Genomic DNA, 8,700 nt, shown 5'->3' on the forward strand with positions numbered 1-8,700 from the left:
GTTAAAAAAACAAACCGGGCACTGCAAAGCAAACATCACGGCACACCAAACATAGCCTCAACAACCTCAAAGAGGTTTAAGCAAACACATGCGAGATCTGGACCTGTCGCACAAACATGCGGTACGTGCAGTATAAATAACACGCACAGTACACAGCACGCGCTCGTCCTCTGGCACTTATATGGTGTCTGACGCCTCGCGCTGAGATCACAAACCAACTTAACTGCGCTCACACGCGCCGCAGGTCTTTTAAAGTTTTTAAAAAGGTTCTTGTGTGTGGCCGCCTCTGTATCATTTATATATAATGCAGAGATGTAACAGTGACCAGCAATGAACAAATGAATTATCAACCTAGATGTGTTTACATGAGTAAATATTCAGTCTCGCGGCCGGAAATGAATTTCACTTAGACAGTCTTGTACAGATGCAGCTCAATGTGGAACCCTTAGTTATGGTACTTATTTGCTTTAACCATATGTGTCTTATGTTGGTGATGATGGTGAATGGATTTTTTTTTTTATATATCCGTCTGATTATTCTGCCTCAAATAGTTTTAATAATTGCTTCGTGTTGGCGTCGAGATGAGCTCCTACCGTAACTCGGACAGATAAGCAAATGCATGATCGCGCACAAGGGCCACACTATTGTTGCGGTCTCGGTTTGTCCGTTTGTAGTTACCTATGGATCAGTAATGTTATTCATTATTCAAACATCGTCTTAGGCGATCCCTCTTTGATCAGCGTCCAGCGCCTCGAGCGAACCACAAGAGTCTTGATCTCTTGGAGGCTGTATAAACACACGGCTAAATGAGCCCGAACATGCGCACAAACAAACACACCGATTATCCCGAACTGGCAGTGATAACTACAGTTCAATCTGGAAGCAATTTAGACGCAGGGAAAAGACGTTTTCTTGTAGAATAACTGGAGTGTGGGTGGACTCAGCTGCAAACGTGGTTATAGGACCCTATACTGCTTGCATGAAGTAGGCTAACGCGTTACATTGACAGGCTCAATATATCCAAAGTCTCTCATGCTTTTGCGTCAGACATTTACAATACCGATAAGCCAGAATCACATGTTGGTGCTATGCTGCTTTATTTATTAGAGAGAAGCAGCAGTAGAGAAAGGAAAATTGATATAAAACATGTTTGCGTCTGGCACTACGGCCATGGTGGTGCCGCAGCACGGGCGTCGTTAAACCAGACCTCGCTCTCTCGCCAATGCGGCTCATATTTCGGCTACAACAACGCGCCCCTCGGAAACAACAGCGTGCGCTTTGCGATATATGCGGTTTAGGACCAATATGATGTTATTTCAGTATAAATGCGCAGCTCTTTTTGCAGTTGCAAGGAAAGAGCGACGTAGACCCGACCCGTTATTGGCTCCGCTAGCTCTGACTTACACATCGGCCTAGTCTGAGGAGGGGGGTTTAGAGGCTTCGCCCACAATAAACCAGGACGCAGGCTTTACCGAAAACACAACAGAACGGTAGGATTACACGCTACAAGACACAAATACTGACACGTTCTTGCACGACGTTTCAGGTTCGGCTCCAAAATACCAACACCAGACCACCAAGCAACTAACGAACTCCAACTAATCGCAGTGGTTGAAGGGTCCCTGCGAGTGTCACCCCTCGACCATCACGACCCCGGTCAACAGCTACACAGCGTCGCTCACACTGTACAGACTACGCCAGGGTTCGTTTCGCTCTTGCGGCAGACGACAAAAAGTTCCGTCAAATGTGCACATAGACACAAACGAACACCGAGTCGACATGGTTCGTCGGAGCACCCAACGCCGAGACGTCTGTTCGATTTATGTTCGTTAGGAAGGGCGAAACATCTCCTCAAGTTTCCATTTTTAATCGTTAAGAGTTAACGCCGTTGGATGTACGAACGGGGGATTTGAAATGATATACAACGCGAAAAAGGGGCTGTTCTCGCGTCGGAGCGGAATTAATCAAATATCATCACTTACCCCAAGTGTCAACGATCGTTGCCTTCTTTCTTTTACCTCCTCTGTCTCCTCTTCTCCTCCCTTCCAGATGTCGCTCGCGCCCCGCCGCTCCGGAAGGGAACGCGCCAATCAGGTCGCGAGCCACAGGAAACGCACGTTCCGCTTTACCGGAGGGGAGAGAGAGCGAGAGAGCGTGGCAAAGAAGTTTGGAGAAGGAGTCCACAAAATAAACAGACGAAGTGTAAAAATATAAAGCATTACCACATCAAAAAAGAAGTGACCGGGCGAAGCATGTCCCTTATCCCTTAAAATCCGGTACTTTTTCCTTTCCATCGTTTTAGGCCCCTTTTCCGAAGAATGTCCAGATAGAAGGATGGATATATGTTTTACTGATTCCCAATGGGAAGTATGGGTGAAACAATCTCAGCTAAGAACTTAGCCTATGCGTGAAACAGTACGGCCTTTAAAAACGCTTCCGAAACTAAAGGCTGACAAATATTTAATCAAATTAAACATGATTTCATATAGGCCTGGAAAGGTTTGTGTGTGTGTGTGTGTGTGTGTGTGTGTGTGTGTAGGAGAGAGAGAGAGAGAGAGAGAGAGAGAGAGAGAGAGAGATCTTATTTCGAATTGCTGTATTAAAATTTAATTGTCCCGTCATGTCCATGTCTATTCCTGAAGGGGTGGGGGTAAAGAGCTTTGCTATCATTAACCATCTGCTCTTCCTGGTCTGCCTGGCTCCTTCACAGCTGTGAGCTTTGTCTAGCTCTTTGTGTGAGTGTGTGTGTGTGTGTGTGTGTGTGTGTGTGTGTGTGTGTGTGTGTGTGTGTGTGTGTGTGTGTGTGTGTGTGTGTGTGTAACCCTGCCCTCAGACTACAGCATGCTAAATTCAGTTCACACTGAGGGGTAGATTCCGTGTTTGAACTATTTATACATAACCTGATAACAATTTCTGCCTTGTTTAGTGATGTTATTGACATACCTTTCACAATTGGATCTCTTCATTTTGTGTTCTGGCATCTTGATTCTTATCATTTCCATCTTCAGTGTTCCTCAGTGATTTGTTTTACACCTTTGGTACTTTGTATGTCTTAGTTTCCATAATTTTACAATGTCAATTCGAATCAAATGACAGTTCTCTTATTCTGTGTCTTATATCCTCACTCTCACTTAAAAATTTGGATTGTGTGCTGAGACATCTTTGTTTGTATTATATCTATGTGCTCTGTGCACTCTAAAAGCAAGAAAAATTCACCTGAGCGTTTGATATCTGCTTGATCTCCTTTTTACCCTCTATATTTCCTCTACTAATACCCTCTACTAATGAATGTTCAGTGTGTCAAGGAACTGTCCCCTTGGTGACATAAAAGCCTACGGTATACAGGCATCCCTTTTTTCCTGGTCTGGCCAGGATTTATAAAAATGTTAAACTCACCTGGGTTAGTTTGGTTCATTACCCAGGCTTTGTAAACATACCAGTGTATTTAATGATTTATATAGATTTCCATTCATTCTATGAGGCATAATTGGTACTGTGTGTATTGATACTGATTGTACTAAATCGCTATTTGAAATGATTTATCCGACTGCAAAAAAATTTGCAAACAGATTAGCACTCAACTTCTTCCGCTCTAATCTGTTAATTTCCCTCAGGGATTAATAAAGTGATTTATCTATCTTGGAACTTCCCCTTACAAACCTTTGTTTAAAAACAGTCATTCACTCCCCGCACAGTTTGTGGCCTGTTCGACAAGAGTTGTAGAGTCCGCAGTGTCTATAGTACGCTAGTGACACCTAGCCGCTGGCTAAAATTGTGGGGAAAACTCAAAGCCCCTCTAACTGGCCATTATTCAGTCACTTAGTGTCTACAGAGAATGTAGTGAATGCCAGTGATTGGCCCATAAAATAGCTACATTAAAAAAAAACATTTTTTGCTCATTTTGGTATTTTTACTTTTTGACAGTAGAATATTTTGTGTTGTGATCTACGTATCAGTTGTTTTTCAAGAACCCAGTCATTTCTTATATATATGAAAGTGCTTCTAATTTAAAGGACCATTTGGATCAAGTTTATTTCCCTAAAATGCATACATCCTTGTCTTTCAAGATTCCAGATGGCAATTTTAAATGTTTCAATTGTGTTGTTTGTAACTGCATAATGACACAAGATACATACATCCACCCACTCATCAGAAGTTAAATTTGGTGAAGAATAACATGTTTGTCCCATTTGTGGTTTATTTACTAGTTTTCACTCGTAGTCTTAAAAATGTGGGAAAAACAAATAATTAAAAACAAGAATTTGTGAACATAAATGTGCAATTAGGAATAAGGAGGATAAATCCCCCATAGCTAGAAATTATAACAATGCAGGACATGAAGCCAGTTCATTATGTTTCGTGGGTTTGGAAATGTAAATCAGTTGTCAAGGTGCGTGAGAATTGTCTTCTACCAGGAGAGGCTTGGTACAGTTTTACTTGGAATACCATGTCTCCAAATGGATAATTTTGATATCAGTTTTGTATATCAGTCATACACCTGTGATGATGTCGCTGAGGGGTGGGATACACCTTTGTTCATACTGTGTAAGTGGTTTGGTGGTTGGAATGACAAGCACGCTGATGAAGGCCTAGATGCTGAAACGTTCGTGTTTTATCTGTGAGTCTAATAAACACATCGTAGATTAGGCTATATGAGTGCTGTCGGCCTGTTCTTACTATTGGTTTAAAACAACATCAATAAGATGTATGATCTATACTGAAACAAAAATAATCTTTCCTTTAAAATCAATACTTCGATGGTAAACCTCAATTCAGAGAGCATACAGAGTTATGTAAAACGGTTTTAGTGCAGATATTTTTATTTTTCAAATGCTTGGGTTTACAGTTACAGGCAGGGTCAAAAATCACCTTCCATTGCCTTCCACAGGCCATAATTCTAGGGCATGATTTTCTCATGCTAGACCTGAACGAATCACTTCTTATTAAAATTGTAAAATATTAAAACACGGGAAGGCACGAGGCACACCTATTACCCCGCCTCCTGTCTCAATCGCAAATGCAAATAAGACCGTGACTTTCAAGTTAGCTAGCTGAGCATTTCACGATGACATCATGGGAATTAGCGAAGCGTTCCTCTGCACATATTCATAGTGATAGATTACACATAAATACTTTTTCCTCTGCAGACTAATCTCCTCTAGATTCTACAAGAATCTCAGGCATATGGAAAGCCTACCAATGAGCTGCAGGGTAGACAAGCAACAAACAGTTGGAGTGGTGAAGATAAATACTGCCAGGACGTAGCTAGCTACTGTCATTCATGTACTCCTTCAAATACATTATTACTATGACACTTCAGTCAAGAATGCACAGTCACATTAAATTACTTCTGCTACCTTCCCTTTTTTCGTGCAACTACTGGTAAATGACAGCATTCTTAATCCTGATGTATATATGAACAAATGCAGAAAATATAGACTACGCTAACGGTAGCTGCATTGAAATATAGCTTTGCTCTCTCAGAGCAGAGATGTGAACATGCAAAATTAGTAAATAAATTAGATTTATACAAATTAACAACCCAAAGAACTTGTCCCTCAGGTTAATAAGCAACAACAAAAAAATCCATCATGCTTCAAACATTATATATATTGGATTATATTATATATAACCAAAGTTGTGGCAAGCAAGCACGTTACACAGAAGCTTAAAGAGAGTTATGCAACATCACATGAGGACTGATCACACACACAGAGAGAGAGAGAGAGAGAGAGAGAGAGAGAGAGAGAGAGAGAGAGAGAGAGAGAGAGAGAGAGAGAGAGAGAAACAATGCACCCAGCAAACCCATTCACAGTGACAGTGACTCATGTGGTGGAGTACTGGCTGACTGCGGTTGACTTCCAGTTCACACGGTCGCCTTCCTGAATCTGGAGAAGAGGATGAACACCTTTCAGATACAAGCCAGTCATGGGCTTCCTGCCAATCAAACGGCAGAGTCATGGCTGGGCGAAATCCCCTGTTATCAGCTTTTGACTGCCAACAATCAACTTGGTGTCACTGAGAGTGAGACAGTGAAATTCAAGATGACAGGAGTCGAAATGAAACTTGTGAGCCTACTAACGATCTCCACTAACCCCATCGGATCCCCCTCCTGAAGTAATGGGTGCTGGTTAAAGCAAGTTTATAATACCAAAAGTAATAGATTTAATACAAATGTACGACTCTGGTGGGTGGTTATTAAACACAATGCCGAACACAAAGCGACTCACATTGTTGTGGTGAGTGATTGTGTACATATGCGGACACAAATACAGTGTAGCGCTATACAAATCCCATTCTTAAAATTTAAAATCCATGTTAAAACAATTGCTCCCCTTTATTCAGGTCATCAGCTCATTATTAAGGCCTCCATTAAACTAATCAAATCAAGTGTTGCAACAAGGTAAAGCACTGATCTCTGTAGTCTGTGGAGGACCTTTAGATAAGTACCATGAAAACTCAGTAATTGTTCATACTCGCGGTGCTGCAGAGCTGAAGAAAGACAAGTGGATAGTGGCAGCACTCTCTGCTGCCCCCTCTTGTCGAGAATGTAGCATCATTTCATCTGTCCTGATACTAAACAGTTTTTTATTAGCCAGCAAGCAAACGGCACCCAGTTCTGTTCCAGGTGTTCTACCTGCATCCGTGTCCAAATTCAGCAACCATCTACCGAAGGTCTTTGAGAGATATGTTGGAGAGCTGGGGGCTCATCTGAGCAGAAAAGTGGACCTGCCGAGAGCTGGTAGGGTCTGAATTTTTTTTTTCTTTTTTCCAAAGTCATATACTTTAGCTAATCTTTGTTGTTTTGTGTCCTGTCAATGCCGCCGCCACGAGGTGATAAACAAGTGGCCCGGCTGCCTGGATGGGAATGATGGACTTGTTTCTGTTTATTCTGACTAGTGCGGTGTCAGACGGCACCCGTAGGCACCCTTTAGGTTATGTACACAGAATTGGGTAGTCAGCCAAGCTTGGAGGAGAGTGCTATTTTGGTTGGTGGTTTGTTTGTTTATTAACTATTTTGTATAATTTCTGACTGCATACTTGACGTGAAGGGCCTCAGACCTCTCATATCAACTCGAAAGAAAGAGAGTAACGGTTAACAAACATCAGTGATTAGGAAGATTAGAAACACCGAGAGCAGATTTGGACAGAGGAGCTGGAATCAACTCCCTCTTCCCTGCTCCCTTCCAACCCCTTCCATTAATGTCACATTGATGTATTCCTCTTTGAGCGTTGTCCCATGTTCTTTTTGGGAAGTAACTCGCATTGGCCTTCTTAACGTTTTACATTTACAGCATTTTGGCAGACACTTCTCTCACAGAAGGGACTGTTGCAGAGTAAGCAGGCTGAATGCTTCCATCAGTGCGCATCATTTCTAAACAGCCAATGTTGCTATCAAAGTGCTCAATGGCGTCTAGAGCTGTTGGCTTACTTTCCGGGGACACAGCGCTTTCCAGACTCCTGTTGCTTGCTGGTGGCTCACATAAGTTAACTTGTGTATGCCCATTTGTTATAATCAATGACGTTTAAAGCCCAATGACCTGGTTTCCCACAGCATGCCATAGCTGCAGGAATTAAATCGAGGACGTTAATCATGGTCCTCATAAAACAGAACCATGAAACCACCTCATCCTCACTTCCATTTAAAGATTTTTACCAACTGAGCCTGCACTTCTGGAATCAGAAGTGAAAGACATCAAAACAAGAATACATGTTTAAATCTTTTGTTTTCAAAGTGTAAACATAAATGAAACAAATGTAAAATAAGCAGAAATGGAAAGTTAAAACAGCAGCATAAAGAATCAGGAACTTGGTACTTAGAAAGCATTTCTTGATGAGGGCAATACACCGAACATCAAACCTGGCAACATTTTCAGGATATGTGGTTCGTAAACAAATGAGAATATACAAAATGCAACACCACTAACAATTTAAAGAGACTAACGAGAAAGTCCGAGTACTTTTCCTCAGTTTTTACAAAAACAATTTGAGAGGTTAGGTTATAAGCAGGTAATTATTACTATGCAGCATAAGTTAATATACACTGGCAACCTCTCTATCTTTGGTGCGGTTGTTCTGTTTTAGAAGTACTGACGATACCTTGTCTCAATTATACAGTGCGCATCATGACAATTCATTGCCATAGTGCTTACATATCATATTGCCCAACCTTATTTCTCAATGTTAATGTGTCCTGCTCTTCTGAACAGGGCTCACCCAAAGCTCAACCTTACGAGCATTCTCAGAAGACTTACTTTTTCCTTTTAAAACCAGGCTAGGACACATCAACTAAGTTTTCCACTGTGTGTAAAGTCGATAGAGGGGCAGCATAGGCACCTGCAGGCTCATTGCGATAGGGTTTGACAAATGACTTTTTATTGGGACATTCAACAGAATACGCTAGTCAGCAATTGATGCATATCATCATACTGCTCAGCTATTGCTGTTTTGTTGTTGTTGTTGTTGTTGTTGTGAAGATTGACATCAAAAACATCAAGCTGGAATATTTTTGTGCAACAGAACGCTGACCCTGTTAAAGGGAATAAAAAAAAAAAAAAAAAGGGCCAGTCATCAGCTGATTGATTTTCTCTTCCTCTCTGCTACATGATGGTCCCTGTGAGTAGTGGAGACAATTCCCCTCTAGAACTTAAGCCCGTAACCGCAGGTCCGACACCATGTCAGGACGGGGGGGGTGGGGGG

The 8,700-nt window shown here is 41.7% G+C and overlaps 1 protein-coding gene across 5 annotated transcripts in view; it reads right to left on the bottom strand.

The window, feature by feature from the left end:
- Nucleotides 1-2,459, bottom strand: part of apbb2b (amyloid beta (A4) precursor protein-binding, family B, member 2b) — a 43,757-nt gene extending 41,298 nt beyond the window's left edge. For all 5 annotated transcript variants that reach the window (XM_035529740.1, XM_035529739.1, XM_035529738.1 and 2 more), the window contains exon 1: nucleotides 1,983-2,459. The gene's annotated coding sequence lies outside the window, so the exon portion shown is untranslated. The remainder of the gene's footprint in view (nucleotides 1-1,982) is intronic.
- Between the last annotated feature and the right edge of the window lie 6,241 nt (nucleotides 2,460-8,700).

Source organism: Electrophorus electricus, chromosome 9 (assembly GCF_013358815.1).
Source record: "Electrophorus electricus isolate fEleEle1 chromosome 9, fEleEle1.pri, whole genome shotgun sequence".
Lineage (NCBI taxonomy): Eukaryota > Metazoa > Chordata > Actinopteri > Gymnotiformes > Gymnotidae > Electrophorus > Electrophorus electricus.